We start from the raw sequence: 17,506 nt of genomic DNA on the forward strand, positions 1-17,506 counted from the left end.
AAGACTGATCACCTGACTGTACTTCTACTCCCCGAGTATAGGCAGAGACTGAAGACTGCAGCACCAGCAGTGAGAACCAAGAAGGTATGGACAAGGGAAACACAGGAGTGCCTACAGGACTGCATTGAATTGGTGGACTGGACTGTATTCAGAGATTCATCTTCAAACCTGGATGAGTATGCTGCAGTTGTTACCGACTTCATTAAAACCTGTGTGGATGAGTGTGTGCCCACAAAGACTTACTGTGCATTCCCAAACCAAAAGCCATGGATGAACCAGGAGATACGTCATCTGCTGAGGGCTAGATCTGTCAAGTCCGCCAACCCAGGCCTGTACCAGAAAATCAGGTATGATTTGCGGAGGGCTATTTCAAGGGAGAGGAGACAATTTTGAATGAGGTTGGAGGTGACATCGGATGCATGGCAACTCTGACAGGGTCTGCAAGACATTACTTCCTACAAAGCAAAACCCAATAACATGAATGGCAGCAATACTTCGCTACCAGATGAACTCAAGGACTTCTGTGCACACTTTGAAAGGGAGAACACAACTACAGCTGTGAAGATCCCTGCTGCACCTGATGACCCTGTGATCTCTGTCTCAGAGGCCGATGTTAGACTGTCTTTAAAGAGAGTGAACCCTCGCAAAGCAGAAGGTCCTGATGGAGTACCTGGTAGGGATCTGAAAGCCTGTGCCAACCAACTAGTGGGAGTTTTCAAGGACATTTCCAACCTCTCACTGCTATGGGTGGAAGTTCCCACTTGCTTCAAAAAGGCAACAATTATACCAGTGCCTAAGAAGAATAATGTGGGCTGCCTTAATGACTATTGCCCGGTAGTACTCACATTGACCATGATGAAATGTTTTGAGAGGTTGGTCATGACTAGACTGAACTCCTGCCTCAGCAAGGACCTGGACCCATTGCAATTTGCCTATTGTCACAATAGGTCAATGGCAGACGCAATCTCAATGGCTCTCCACATGGCTTTAGACCACCTGGACAACACAAACACCTACGTTAGAATGCTGTTCATTGACTAAAATTCACATTTAATACCCTCATTCCCACAATCCTGATTGAGAAGTTGCAGAACCTGGGCCTCTGTACCTCCCTCTGCAATTGGATCCTCAACTTCCTAACTGCAAGACTACAACCTGTGTGGATTGGTGACAACATCTCCTCCTCACTGGCGATCTACACTGATGCACTTCAGGGGTGTGTACTTAGCCCACTGCTCTACTCTCTATGACTCACCCATGATTGTGTGGCTAGGCATAGCTCAAATACCATCCATAAATACAATCATTGTTGGTAGAATCTCAGATGGAGACAAGAGGGTGTACAGGAGCAAGATATACCAACTAGTGGAGTGGTGTCGCAGCAACAACCTGACACTCAACATCAGTAAGACAAAAGAGCTGATTGTGGACTTCAGGAAGGGTAAGACAAAGGAGCACCTATTAATCCTCATAGAGGGATCAGAAGTGGAGAGAGTGAGCAGCTTCAAGTTCCTGGGTGTCAAGATCTCTGAGGATCTAACCTGGTCCCAACATATCGATGTAGTTATAAAGACGCAAGACAGCGGCTATAGGAGTTTGAGAAGATTTAGCAAGTCAACAAATACACTCAAGAAAATCTGTAGTTGTACTGTGAAGAGCATTCTGACAGGCTGCATCACTGTCTGGTATGAGGGGGTTACTGCACAGGACTGAAAGAAGCTGCAGAAGTTTGTAAATCTAGTCAATTCCATCTTGGATACTAGCCTACAAAGTACCCAGGATATCTTTAGGGAGTAGTGTCTCAGAAAGGCAGCATGCAATATTAAATATGTTCAGCATATAGGGCATGCTCTTTTCTCACTGTTACCATCAGGTAGGAGGTACAGAAGCCTGAAGGCACACACTCAGCAATTCAGGAACAGCTTCTTCCCCTCTGCCATCTGATTCCTACATGGATATTGAATCTTTGGACACTACCTCACCTTTTTTTAACATACAGTACTTCTGTTTTTGCATGTTTTTAAAATCTATTCAATCTATGTAATTGATTTACTTGTTTGTTTTTTTAAATTTTATTTATCTTTTATTTTCTCTGCTGGATTATGTATTGCATTGAACTGCCGCTGCTAAGTTAACAGATTTCACATCACATGCCGGTGATAATAAACCTGATTCTGATTCTGAAACTTTCTCAGACTCTCAAACTCTCTGAAGCTCTCACACACAACTGCTCTCACAAGCTTCCTCTCCCAAACTTCCTCTCATAAACTCTCCCTCACGCACTCTCCCTGATGCACTCTCCGTCTTAAGCCCCCACCCACAAGCTTCCGTTCACGAGCCCCCGCTCACAAGACCCCTCTCACAAGCCCCCTCACGAGAGCCCCTCTCACAAATTCCCTCTCACAAACTCCCTTACAAAAACGTTCTCAAAATCTGTCTCTCTCTGACCCTCAGAAACTTTCACAATCTCTCTCACACAAGCTCTCTTTTACAAACTTCCTCTCAAACTCTCACACAAACTCTCTGCCAAAAACTCTCCTTTGCAAATTCTCTGTCAGAAACTCTCTCACAAACTCTCCCTCACAAACTCCCTCTCGTAAAATCCCTTTCACAAACACCCTTTGAAAAACTCTCTCAAACTCTCTGTCTCTCTCTGACCCTCAGAAATTCTCATAAGCTCTTTTACAAACTTCCTCTCAAACTCTCATTCAAACTTTCACACAAACTCTCTCCCGAAGACTCTCCCTTGCAAATTCTTTCTTAGAACCTCTCTCTCAGAAACTATCTCTCACAAACTCCCACTTACAAACCCGGCCACTCATACACTCTCTCCCACAAGCTACATCTCACAAACACCGTCTCACACACTCTGTTTTACAAACTCTGTCTCACAATCCGTCTCTCACAAAATCTCTCTCAGCCTTTCACAAATGCTCTCTTTCAAACTCTCTCTCACAAACCCTGTCTCACAAACTCTCTCTCTCTCTCACAAACTCTTGCTCAAACATACACAAATTCTCTCTCACAAATTGTATCTCACAGTCTCTCATATGCTGTCTCATGCAAACTCTCAGAAAACCTATCTCAGAAACCCTCTCTCATTAACTTTCTCTCATAAACTCTCACAAATTCTCTCTCCCACATTCTCTCACAGCACTCTCACAAACTCCCTCACTAACTCTCTCACAAACTCCCTCACTAACTCTCTCACAAATGAACTCTCACGATCCCTTTCTCACACTACCTCTCTCTCTCACAAACACTCTCATAAGCCCACTCTCACAAACTCCTTCTCACAAACCCTCTCTCAAAATCTCTCTCAAACTCTCTCAGACACTCTCCCACACACACTCTCCCTCACATACTCTCCTTCACACTCTGCCTCAGAAACTCACACTCACCAGCCCGCTCTCACGAGAACCGCTCTCGCAAACTCCCTCTTGCAAACTCTCCCTCTCAAACTCTCCCCCACAAATTCTCCCTCACAAACTCTCGCTCACCAGTCCCCTCTGATGAGCTCCCTCTTACGAGTCCCTTCTTACGAGCCCCCTCTAATGAGGCCCCTCTCATAAACTCTCTCTCACGAACTCCCTTTCACAAACTCCCTCTCACAATCACCCTTTCAAAAACGCTTTCAAAATCTCTGCCTCTCTCTGACCCTCAGAAATTCTCAGAAGCTCCCACTTACAAACTTCCTCTCAAACTCTCACACAAACTCTCTCCCAAAAACTCTCCCTCGCAATTTCTCTCTCAGAAACTCCCTCTCACAAACTCCCACTTACAAACCCCCACTCATATGCTCTCCCACAGGCTTTCTCCCACAAGCTACAACTGAAAAACACCGTCTCACACACTCTGTCTCACAAACTGTCTCTCAGTCTCTCACAAACACTCTCTCTCACAAACCCTATCTCACAAACCCAATCTCACAAACCATATCTCACAAACCCTGTCTCACGAATCCTGACTCACAAACCTGTCTCACAAACTCTCTCTCACAAACACACACAAATTCTCACAAACTTCCTCACTAACTCTCAGAAATTGTGTCTCACACTCTCTCTCATATGCTGTCTCATACAAACTCTCTCAAAAAATCTATCTCAGAAACCCTCTTTCACTAACTTTCTTTCACAAACTCGCACAAATTCTCTCTTACAATCTTTCACAGCAATCTCTCACAATCTCCCTTACTAGCTCTCTCACAAATGGACTCTCATAATCCCTCTCCTTCACAATCTCTCTCTCTCACACACACTCCAATAAACCACCTCACACAATCTCTCACAAAATCTCATTTTCAAACTCTCTCTCTTACAATCTCCATCTCTCAAAATCTCTCTTACAAACTCTCTCACAAACTCCCTTGCACAATCTCTCTCAAAATCTCTCCCTCTCTGACCCTCAGCTCCCTTTTACAAACTTCCTCTGAAACTCTCACACAAACTCTCTCCCAAAAACTCTCCCTCGCAAATTCTCTCTCAGAACCTCTCTCTCAGAAACTGTCTCTCACAAACTCCCTTTCACAAACTCTCACAATCTCTCTCAAAAACCCTCTCTTTCACAAACTCCCTCTCACAAACTCCGTCTCACCAACTGTCTCTTGGAACTTTCAATTCTTCTGATGAAGATTGTGTGTGTGTTATGTTGGTGTTGGAATATGTGGGAGCATTAGCCGGCAGCCCCCAGCACATGCTTCAGTTGTGTTGGTTGTAAATGCAAACAACAGCTTTCACTCTATATTTTTCATGTACATGTGAAATCACATAAAACACGATAAACAAATGAATCTGAATGGGAAATCAAGTGTCTTGCGGGCTCTTGAGTTGTAGCAAAAATGTAAACCATTTTGTTAAATGATCCCAATGATAAAAATTCTAATCAGTTATAGGGTAGCAATATAGTGTAGCAGTAAGCATAAAACATTACACGGCCAGAGAGGAAGTCATCACCCTGACAGTTGTGTCAAGAAAACAACCTCTCCCTCAATGTTGCAAAAACAAAGGAGCTTGTTGTGGATTACAGGAGGTATGGAGACAGGCATCAATGGATCTGGGGTTGAGAGCTTTAAGCTCCTCTGCATGCTCATCACCAAGGATCTCACATCGTCTGTACATACTGGCTGTGTGGTGAAAAAGGCACAGCAGTGTCTCTTCCACCTCAGACGGTTGAAGAACTTCGGTATGGCCCCTCCAGGTTCTAAGAACTTTCTACAGGGACACAATTGAGAGCATCCTGACTGGCTGCATCACTGCCTGGTATGGGAACTGTACTTCCCTGAATCACAGGACTCTGCGGAGAGTGGTGTGGACAGCCCAGCGTATCTGTAGTTGTGAACTCCCCACTGTTCAGGACATTTACTAAGACAGGTGTGTAAAAAGGGCCCAAAGGATCATTGGAGAACTGAGTCACCCCAACCACAACCTGTTCCAGCTGCTACCATCTGGGAAACAGTACCGCAGCATAAAATTCAGGACCAACAGGCTGTGGGACAGCTTCTTCCACCAGGCCATCGGACTGATTAATTCATGCTGATGCAACTGTATTTCTATGTTATATTTACTGTCCTGTTGTGCATAATGTTTATTATAAATTGCTATAATTGCAAATTGCAGATTTAGACAGAGACGAAACGTAAAGATTTTTACTCCTATGTATATGAAGGATGTAAGTAATAAAGTCAATTCAATTCAATTCAGTGACCTGGGTTTATTCCCACCACTGTCAGTAAAGAACGTGTATGTTCTCGCCCTGACTGAGCGAGTTTCCTCCTGGTGCTCCGCTTTCTTCCACATTCCAGAGGTGCATGGGTTAGGGCTGGCAAGTTTTAGACATGTCGGAAGCATGGTGAGTAGACTTGTTGGTTGCTCGCAGCACATCCCTGGACTCTGTTGGTCATTGATGCAAACGACATATTTCACTCTATGGTTTGATGTTACATTGAACATGGAATGTACTTATTTATTTATTCAGAGATACAGTGTGGAACAGACCCTTCTGGCCCAATAAGCCCCACACTCAGCAACCCACCTATTTAACAACAGCCTAATCACAGGACAATTTACAACGACCAATTAATCTACTAACTGGTACGTCTTTGGAGTGTGGGAGGAAACCGGAGCATCCGGAGGTAACCCATGTGCTATGATCCCTCTAATATACAGTGACCAGTGTGTGTAAATGCATTGTGCTGTGCAGTTTTTTGCCCAGTGACAACTGCACGGCACAACAATAATGTCTTCAATAAAAACAGTACAAATAAACCAGTTCTAAAATCTGCAGACAAATCATTGCAAACTCCATGTTGTCAACACCGTCCATATCAGACACTGAAAAAGGAAATGTGATTGTGTACGATGGTGAAATATACTTAACATGCCAATGAGGTAGAGGGTGACAACCTTCTGGGTGCAGCTTAAATTCCTTTGTACACTAGTAGCAAAAGATGTGTGCATGAGCATATTTGCGCACCTTAGAGGGAACATTGGCCGTGCAGTCACTGGGAGGACGTTCAAACTCCTTACTGATGGCACCGGAATTGAACTCCGAACTCTGACACCCTGTGCTGTAATAGTGTCATACTAACCGCTATGCTACCATTGTCATGCAAAAGATTCACCTACAAATAAATAGCAAATCAACATGTTGCACTGACCGGTACCGTGGTGCCCAGAACTCTACAGCATAGTAAAGGCTCCTCAGCCCACAATGTTGTACCAAATATATAACCTGATCTACAATCAATTTAACCCTTCCCTTTTAGAATGGAGATGAGGAGGAATTTCTTTAGCCAGAGAGCAGTGACTTTGTGGCATTTGTTGCCTGTGGTAGCTGTGGAGGCCAAGTCATTGGGTATACGTAAGGCAGAGGTTGATAGGTTCTTGATTAGTCAAGGCATGAAGGGAAATGGGAGAGAAGGCAGGAAATTGGGGCTGAGGGGAAAATAGATTAGCCATGATGAAATGGCAGAACAGACTTAATGAGCCAAGGGGCCTAACTCCTATATCATATGGTCCTATCTAAGTGTCTCTTAAATGTCCCTTATGTGCTGATGTACATATGACTATTAGCTAATCTTTACATTTTATCTAAACACCTGGGTTCTTAATTTATTGTGGCAAGGTTTGGGTGGGCAACATTGCCCAAATATTTGAAGAAATATTCAACTCGTACTTGGCTTTCTTCACTCAGGTTAATTTACCTTAGTTCTTTTTTAAAAAAAAATTGGCCCTGGGTAAATTTCTCAAATTGCAGCCACAGCAGGCCACACCTCCCCTTTGTGCAGTCAGGTAGCGATCACTGCCCGGTCTGGGGCGGGGCTCTTACACTTCTCCCACTCACAGAGTGACAAGCAAACGAACAAGAGTGATCCTAGACACGGTAAGTAAGTCTTTATCTTAAATATCCCGAAGGTTGTTGATATTTCTGCTGGGACAGCCAGTTTGCTCTGAACTCGCACCCACATGGGCCGTTAAAATATTTTTTTGTGTGTGGAAGACTTGTTTCTACCTGTGTAAAGTTTCACTTGAGGGACTGAACCAGCTGTTGCTTCAGGAAGCCCTGCACACCTCTTTACAATATTTACTGATTAATGTGTAGCACTGTTGGTGTGTCTGTGGATTCTTCTGTGCCCAAAGTGGTGATCTTCCATGATTAGTTGAAAGCTGTGCAATTTAGAAAGAATCTGAACTTAAATCAGAGCACTTTGAAATCTGACAGGCCTTAACTTGTGTATGGCTTACTTAATAATGCAAAAACACAGTATTCATTCAGGAAGAACACGTAACACGAGAGAGAAAAGTTAGATTGATACTTGAATAGGTTGAAAGGCTGGCACAGTATCATGTATTGCAGTACAATGCAATTACAATACTATAAATTATAATAAGAACTATATACTGTGTGTAAAAAGTTAAATAAGTAATGCAAGAAGAGATCAAAAAGAGAATCATAAACAGGAGAAAATCTGCAGATGCTGGAAATTCAAAGCAACAGACACAAAATACTGCAGGAACTCAGCAGGTCAGGCAGTATCTATGAACAGGAATTGTCAACGTTTTGGGCTGAGACCCGTCATCAGGACTGAGAAGGAAGGGGAAAGATGCCTAAATAAAAAGGTGGGGGGAGGGAAAAGAGGCTCACTGGAAGGCAATAGGTGAAGCTAGGTGTGTGGCAAAAGGCAAGGGCTGGAGAAGAAGGAATCCAACGTGTTTATGGTTTCATTGTCCATTCAGAAATCTGATGGTGCAGGGCAAAAGCTGTTACTAAAACACAGAGTGGACAGCCAGCAACTTTATCCAGGATGAAAATGGCCATTTTGAGAGTGCATAATTTTAAGATGATTCTAGGAAAGCCAAAGGTAGGTTTTGTACTGAGTGGTGAGTGCGTGGAATGCTGCTGGGTGTGGTGGCAGAGGCAGATACGTTAGGGGTATTTAAATGCCCCTTAGAAGGGTGATAGAAAAATGGAGGGCTATGTGGGAGAGAAGGGTTAGATTGAACTTGGAAGAGGTTAAAGGTCAGCACAACATCCTGGGTCAGCTGTGCTGTACTGTTCTGTGTTCTAAGTTCTAATCAGTCTTAAAATCAGAGTATTTACACAAGTATGGGTGCAACCTACTGGTGATAAAATCACACATTTTCTTGTGTTGGTTGTCATTTTGCTTTCTCTTCTTGTTATGGGTTCCTTTCCCGTGTTATTTTCCTCATGCTACGGTAGTGTAGTGGTTTCCTCTGGGTGCTCCAGGTTCTTCCCACATTCCGGAGACAGCAGGATAATCGGTCATAGTAAATTGTTCCGTAATGAGGCTAGGGTGAAATCGGTGGGTTGCTGGGAGGAACAGAAGGTAAAAATTGGTAAGGATCATGCTAAATTTCTTTAGCCTCCTGAGGAAGTAGTGGGATTGTTATGCTTTCAATCAACTATCAATGTCGTGAAAATTTTACTCTAAGTCTATTGAAAAACTGCGTGGGTTGTTTCAAAAAAGCTCTTTACAAATGGGTCTCATAGTTCTGGTCATTTAGTTTTGTATCAGGGACCTTCTGAATAAATGTGATAGATGCTACGGATTATCTGGAAGCAGCCGGAATAAATTCTCTCCAACAATCATGTGCAAATCTAAATTTCAGAGAAATGTGCACTGTTCCTGCAGTGTATGTGACAATCAGCTGCGAGATTACTTTTTAATGACTTTCTGTTTCATTGTTAAGTATCAGATGGAATGTACATGATAGAAGGGTGGGACATTTTTTAGTGTAAGCACACAAGAGTTGCCAAACCAGATTTAATGCAGTTTGATGCTTCCTTATTCAATGCCAAAAATGCATTAATCTTCAAAAGAACAGTTCGGCACGGACTAGAAGGACCGCGATGGCCTGTTTCAATGCTGTAATTGTTATATGGTTAACAGTGATATGCTGTTGGCAGCATTTAGAGTCAGGCACATATACAGCTTAGAAAACAGGCCCTTTGGCCCATCTATGCTGAACAAGTTGCCTACCTAAGCTAGTCACATTGCCCTGATGAAGGGTCTCGGCCCGAAACATCGGCTACTTATTCAAGTTCACATTATTGTCATTCATCCATACACACGTATACCACCAAATGAAACATCGTTCCTCCAGATCAAGGAGCACAAGTACATATAACTTGCAAACAATACGCATAAAGTAATATTACCACAGATAAATTAACAAATAATAAGGCACATATACAATACTAATTAATAAGTAAACAGTATACAGGTATTTCCACTGGTGCTTCATATGTAATGAGACCTGGGTGGTGGCAGGAGTTCAGTAGTCTTACGGCCTGGTGGAAGAAGCTGTTTCCCATCCTAACAGTTCTTGTCCTAATGCTCCGGGACCTCCTGCCTGATGATAGAGGGTCAAAAAGATTGTTGGGCAGTTGGGAAGGATCGTTGCTAAGGACCCTTATTCCTTTCCATAGATGCAGCCTAACCTACTGAGTTCCAGCAGCATTTTGTGTGTGTTGCCCATTTGCCTATGTTTAACCCAGATCCCTATAAACCTTTCCTATTCACATACATGTCCAAAGTTCTTTTAAATGGCATTACTTTACTGCAGACTTCGTATACTGCAGATTTTACCCTTGTAATTAAAGTGTCAGTAAACCGTTTTTGTGAAATTGAAAAGCACACCACTGTTGCTGGAAATCTGAAATAAGAGAAGAGGCATGCGTCTCTGTCACTGGGGTATGAGGTTCACTGGCTACCCTCACCTGGTTTAGCCCACCTGTCAACACGGTGTACCAGGATGTGGCAATTGTTGCATGCAGACAGCAATTTGGAGCCACTGGTGAGAGCTGAGTGTCACTATCTGGGAAGATAGCCCAGACCACAGTTCCTGGGCACTCTGGCTCTGTCAGTCTCCGGCATTGCCCACGAAGGTGCAGCAGTGGGCAATCACATTTCAGTGCTTGCCCCAGGCCTCACAGTAACCTCTCCCCACTGCCTCGGTAGTTCACTGTTGGGGTGACTGCACGATGGACGAGGCAGGAGCTCGCGCCAGCTTTAAGGACCAGTAGTGCACAGATCAAACTCTGCTAAGGATGGGTCCAAGTCTGGCTGCAAAAGCATGAGAGTTGAGCATACGGCTAGCATCTCACCCCATTAAAACCCAGAGCTAAAGGAGCATCAACAGAAGCTCCAAAGACCTCCTCCCTGAGAGAAGAAGGATCTTCGCCTAGAAGATGTATGAAGTCATGTGGTGAAAGCGGAAGCCACAGGGCCAATGGCCCAAGACGGAGGACTGTGGTGAGCTGCTGTCAGCAGCCTTTGCCCCAGTGAAGGTGATGGACTTAAATAGAAGAAACACACAGATCAGTGAACAGGGGCTTAAGTTACCAGAGAGGGTTCTAATTCCAGAAGCTCTGTCTGTTTCTTATTACATGGAAAGTATGGTCTGTACTTCAAGACAAGCTTTACGCCGTCTCAGAACATATGACAATAATAAACCAATTCCAGTTAATGGCTGGTGCAAATTTGCTGGGCAGGAGGGTTGGCTTCCGTATAGTTTATTTTTATCTATTTTATTCAAAGATACGGTGCACAACAGAGCTTTCCAGACCTTCAAGCCATGCCAGCAAGCAACCCACCAACCCAACCCAAGCCTAATTACAGGACAAGTTACAATGACCAATTAAACTACTAACCCGTATGTCTTTGGACTGTGGGAGGAAACCGGAGCAGCCGGAGGAAACCCACACACAAGGGCAGGAACATACAAACGTGTTTACAGGAGACACCGGGATTGACTCTGAACTCCAACAGCCTGAGCTGTAATAGTGTCGCACTACCGCTAAGCTACCATGTCGCCTGTTCACATTTCAGTGATTCTGTTGGTGAGCTGTTGAGATGAACCTAGTTCGGTTTGTATTATTAGAAACCAAAAAAGTGCCATGCAGAGTGCAACATCATAATGAGGTTTATTGTGAGGGCAAGGGTCTTGTGAGGCCTTGTCATACATGAGGTCTGTTCAAGGGTCTGTTAACAATGCTATGGAGCTGTCCTGGAGCCTGGTGCATGCTTTCAGGCTTTTGTATCTTTTTCCAATAGGAGAGAATGTCCAGGGTGGGTCTTCGAACATACTAGCTGCTTTACTGAGGGCAAGAAAGATAGTCAGAGTCAATAGACAGGAGGATGGTTCCCGTGATGTGTCCACAACTCTCTGCAATTCCTTGCGGCCACATGCAGAGCAGTCGCCGTACAAGCCATTATGCATCCAGACATTCTACTTTCTAAGGTGCACTGATAAAATCGGTAAAGGTAGACAGGGACGTGCTGAATTCCGTTAGTATCCTGAGGAAGGAGAGGTGTTGGTGAGCTTTCTTGGCAATGTGGTTGAACCTGGACATGCTGTTGGTGCGATTATTCACACCTAGAAAATGAAATTCTTGACACTCTTAACCTCAACACAGTTGATATAGACAAAAGCATGTGCACTTCCCGTCCTCCAGATGTCAATGACCATCTCTTTTGTTTTGTTGACATTGAGTGACAGATTATTGTCATGACATGATGTCACTAGGCTCTCTATCTCCTTCCTGTACACCAACTCATCATTATTTGAGATTCAGCCCACTACAGTGGTCTCATCTGTAAACTAGTAGATGGAGTTGCAGCAGAATCTGGCCACACAGTCATGCGTGTACAGAGCGTAGAGCTAGGGGGCTGAGCTCACAACCTTGTGCAGTGCCAGTGTTGGGAATAATCTTGCAGAGATGTTGTTGGCTAACATTTCTGAGTGTGGTCAGTGGTCAGGAAGGCAAACATTTAGTTGTAGAAGGAGGCATTAACTTTCAGGGTCTGGAGTTAGGTGATGACATTGCTTGGAATCACAGTAATGTAGTCAATGAACAGTAGTCTGACATAGATGACTTTACTGTCCTGATACGCCAGAGATGAGTGTAGGGCCAGGGAGATGGTATTCACATTAGACCTGTTTCTCTGGTACACAGTTTGCCATGTGCTGTCTGGGAGGCTGGAGCTGATGTGTGCCATGACCAGCGTCTCGAAGCACTTCATGATGGTAGGTGTCAGAGCCACTGGGCAGCAGTCACTGAGGCATGTTATCTCATTTTGTTTTCTATCAAGTGATATCTCAAAAAGGTATCCATTATTAAGGACCCCCATCATTCAGGACATGTCCAATTCTCATTGCTACTGTCAAGGAGGAGGTACAGGAGCCTGAAGACACACATTCAACATTTTAGGAACAGCTTCTTCCCGTCCACCATTGGATTTCTGAACGGACAGAGAATCCATGTACAGTAGCTCACTATATTTTCCCTCTCTTTTTGCATTATTTAATCAATTTAATTTTTTTTTATATATGTAGTACTGTGCAAAAGCCTTAGGCACATATATGTAACTAGGGTGCCTAAGACTTCTGAGCTGAACTGTATTTGTCAACATGGAGCAAAGGGTGAGTTTGTAAATCTGACGGGAGCAAAGGATGTTGGAAATGGCGAGGGTGGAGTGCCACGGGAGGGGTGTGGGACAGGTGGCAGAGGAGGAGTGCCAGGGGTGGTGGATGGCACGGGAGCAGATACACTCAGCCCTGAGACACCAGGCGAGGTCATTTGATTCCAAACAACTAATTTTTTGATCATTGCAAAAGGCCTCTCTAGTGCTTCTCGTTCCCTCCCCTCTCCCTGCCCCCTTCCCACTCTCAGTCCACAATAGAGACCCGTATCAGAATCAGGTTTATCATCACTCACATGTATCACGAAATTTGTTTTTTTTGCGGCAGCAGTTACAGTGAAATAAAGGAAGTTACAGAACTGTGCAAAAGTCTTAGACACGCTAGCTATGTATATACCCTAAGACTTTTTGCACAGTACTATACATAAACTTATTTTAATTTATAGTTTTTATTATTATGTATTGCAATGTACTGCTGCTGCATAACACCAAATTTCACAGCACTTTCTGTGGATTCACCCTCTGGAAGACTGATCTTAGGTTTATGACGGTGACTATAGATTTAGGTGCCCTGGAGTCTGTCAGGGTAGGTGGTGTCTTGCCATTTGGTTCTGCTCAAACTGTGAATAGATGCATAGAAGGGAAAGGCAGCTGGTTCTATCATGTCTAGTGGTTAGTGGTAGGAGTGGTTGTCTGATCTGGGCAGTCTGCCAACACATGAGGAAGGCACTGCCTGTCCCCAGTAATGAATCGCACTCACCAGCCCAGTTAGGCCGCAGTTCCAAGCAACACTTCTCACAGCTGAGGGTTTCACCATTTCTTCCTTGCAACATCTATCCTACCTCTCCCTTCTCTCTTTTTCCATTCCCCATTCTGGCTCACCTCTTACCCCTTCACTTCTCCTCAACTGCCCATCACCTCCCTCTGGTGCTCCTCCTCTTTCCCTTTCTCCCATGATACACTCTCCTCTCAAATCAGATTCCTTCTTCTTCAGCCCTTTACCTTTTCCACCTATCTGCTCCCAGCTTTTTACTTCAGCCCCCACCTTCCCCCTTACCTGGTCTCACCTATCACCTTCAGGCTTGTACTCCTTCCCTTCTCTCACCTCATTCTGCCTTCTTTCCCCTCCCTTTACAGTCCTGATGGAGGGTCTGTGTCTGAAACGTCGACTGTTTACTCAATGTACACAATGTACAGCCTCTAAAATGTGCCAAACCAGATCACAAATAATTACGGGCCTCTATAATGTATTTTGTAATATACTTAAATAAAAGTTAGAAACTATTCCAAGATCAATTTGACCCTGCCCTCACACATAGCCCTCCATTTTGCTTTCATCCATGTGTGAATCAATGAGATTCTTAAACATCCCTAATGTATCTGTCTCTACCACCAACCCTTGCAGGGTGTTTAAATTTCAAAGTTAATTTATTATCTAAGTATGCATATGCCAGCATATACAACACAAACATTAATTTTCTTGCATCATCATTTTGTTGATGGTGGATGCTGCTTTCTTGTGGCAGTGTTCCTGGGAAATGTACTCAGTGGTGGTGGGGGGGTGGGGTGGGGCTTTACCTGTGATGGATGAGGCTGCATCCAACACATTTTGTAAGCTTTCCCATTCTTGTGCATTGGTGTTGCCATACCGAGCCAATGATGAACCAGTCAAACTCCTCTCAACTGTGCAGCTATAGAAGTTTCTACATGTATAGATTATGATCTATAGAAACTGTAAGATCAATCTAACCCTTCCCTCTGACACAACCCTCCATTTTCCTGTCACCCATGAATCTATCTGAGAGTCTCTTAAATGTCCCTAATGTATAGAACCATAGAACCATAGAACACTACAGCACAGTACAGGCCCTTCAGCCCTCCATGTTGTGCTGACCCATATAATCCTTTAAAAAAAAGTACTAAACTCACACTACCCCATAGCCCTCTATTTTTCTTTCATCCATGTGCCTGTCCAAGAGGCTCTTAAAACCACTAATGTTTTAGCCTCCACCACCATCCCTGGCAAGTCATTCCAGGCACTCACAACCCTCTGTGTAAAAAAACTTACCCCAGATGTCTCCCCTAAACTTCCCTCCCTTAATTTGTACATATGCCCTCTGGTATTTGCTATTGGTGCCCTGGGAAACAGGTACTGACTATCCACCCTATCTATGCCTCTCATAATCTTGTAGACCTCTATCAAGTCCCCTCCAATTCTTCTACGCTCCAAAGAGAAAAGTCCCAGCTCTGCTAACCTTGCTACATATGACTTGTTCTCCAAACCAGGCAACATCCTGGTAAATCTGCTCTGCACCCTCTCCATAGCTTCCACATCCTTCCTATAATGAGGTGCGGTCTCACCAGAGATTTGTAGAGGCAGATGGTATCTGTCTCTACCATCACCCTTAAAATTGTACTCCAAGCACTGACCACTGTCTGGGTAAAAAAACTTATCGCTGACCTCCCACCTTTGCTTTCTTCCAATCACCTTAAAATTATGTCCCCTGGTAATAGCCATATCCACCCTGAGAAAGAGTCTTTGGCTGTCCGCCCAATCTGTCTCTTATCTTGTACACTTCTATCAAGTTGCCTCTCACCCACCTTTGGCTAAAAACAGAAAAGCTCTAGCTCATTCAACCAATCATAATAATCTAGGCAGCAACCTGGTAAATCTCCTCTACATCCATCCTATAATGGTGTGACTAAACTGCACACAATGTTCCAAGTGTGGTCTGACCAGCCTTTTATAGAGCTGTAGCATTAACATTATCTTTGTCCCTCTGCACCAGGGGTTCCCAACCTGGGATCCACAGACCCCTCAGTTAATGATAAGCATCCATGGATTAAAAAAATGTTAGGAAACCCTGATCTGCAGTAATGGCATTTTCCCACACAGAAGCCTTGTCGGCACATTAATTAAAGCCATTATCTGTGAGTGCAGAATTTATGAATAGGAATATTTGGCATATTTTGCATATGAAATACAAAACCATAGGAGAAGAATTAGGCCACTTGTCCCATTGAGCCTGCTCCACCATTTCATCATGGCCGATCAAGTTTTCCAGTCAGCCTTCTACCCGTATCCCTTCATGTCCTGACCAATCAAGAATCAATATATTAGACCAATCAATATACATAAAGACTTGTGGCAAAGAATTCCACAGATTCACCACTCTCTGGCTAAATATCATGTCTGTTGGTTAGTGGTAGGATTTCTTCCAGCTCATTTATAAAAATCACAAAGAGTAGAGGTCCCAGGACGGTTCCTTGAGGCACACCGCTGGTCACTGACCCCCGTGCAGGATATGACCCGTCTACAACAACTCTTTGCCTTCTGTGGGCAAGCCAGTTCTGGATTCACAAAGCAATGTCCCCTTGGATCTCATGCCTCCTTACTTTCTCAATAAGCCTTGCATTGGGTACCTTATCAAATGCCTTGCTGAAATCCATATACACTTCATCTACTGCTCTACCTTCACATCCTCAAAAAATTCAATCAGGCTCATAAGGCATGACCTACCTTTGACAAAGCTATGCTGACTATTCCTAATCATATTATGCCTCTCCAAATGTTCATAAATCCTGCCTCTCAGGATCTTCTCCATCAACTTACCAACCACTGAAGTAAGACTCACTAGTCTATAATTTCCAGGGCTATATCTACTCCCTTTCTTGAATAATGGAACAACATCCGCAACCCTCCAATCCTCCGGAACCTCCCCCATCCCCATTGCTGATGCAAAGGTCATCGCCAGAGGCTCAGCAATCTCCTCCCTCGCTTCCCACAATAGCCTGGGGTACATCTCATCTAGTCCAGGTGACTTATCCAACTTGATGCTTTCCAAAAGCTCCAGCACATCCTCTTTCTAAATATCTACATGCTCAAGCTTTTCAGTCCACTGTACGTCATATCGGCCCAGAGCCATCAAACACTCTTCATATGACAAGCTATTCAATCCTGGAATAATTTTTGTGAACCTCCTTTGAATCCTCTCCAGTGTCATCATATCCTTTCTAAGATAAAGGGCTCAAAGCTGCTCACAATACTCCAAGTGAGTCCTCACCAGTGCTTTATATAGTTTCAACATTACATCCTTGCTTTTATATTCTAATCCTATTGAAATGAATGTTAACAATGCATTTGCCTTCCTCACCACAGACTCAACCTTCAGGGAATCCTGCACAAGGACTCCCAAAACCCTTTGCACCTCAGTTTTTTAAATATATTTTTTCTATTTTTTGAAAATAGTCAACTCCAACTCTTTCATTTCTTTAACCAATGTGCATAACCATACAATTCCTTATACTGTTTCCATCTGCCATTTCTTTGCCCATTGTCCTAATCCGTCTTTGTCCTTCTGTAGCCACTCTACTTCCTCAAAACTACCTGCCCCTCCAGCTATTTTCATATTGTCTGCAACTTTGCAACAAAGCTATCAGTTCCATCATCCAAATCATTGACATACAACGTGAAAAGAATTGGTCCCAACACAGACCCCTGTGGAGCACCACTAGTCACCGGCAGCCAGCCAGAAAAGGCTCCATTTATTCCCACTCTTTGCT

General features: G+C 43.8%; 1 protein-coding gene across 5 annotated transcripts in view; it reads left to right on the forward strand.

The window, feature by feature from the left end:
- Nucleotides 1-17,506, forward strand: part of rab27b (RAB27B, member RAS oncogene family) — a 163,245-nt gene that overhangs the window by 71,157 nt on the left and 74,582 nt on the right. The window contains exon 1 of one of the 5 annotated variants that reach the window (XM_073064104.1): nt 7,283-7,380. The exons of 3 other annotated variants lie outside the window; for them this stretch is intronic. The gene's annotated coding sequence lies outside the window, so the exon portion shown is untranslated. Of the gene's footprint in view, nt 1-7,282; nt 7,381-11,059; nt 11,362-17,506 lie in introns of those variants that run through there. One more of the 5 variants, XM_073064108.1, reaches the window with a different exon arrangement.

The sequence above is a fragment of the Hemitrygon akajei genome, chromosome 13 (genome assembly GCF_048418815.1).
Source record: "Hemitrygon akajei chromosome 13, sHemAka1.3, whole genome shotgun sequence".
Classification (NCBI taxonomy): domain Eukaryota; kingdom Metazoa; phylum Chordata; class Chondrichthyes; order Myliobatiformes; family Dasyatidae; genus Hemitrygon; species Hemitrygon akajei.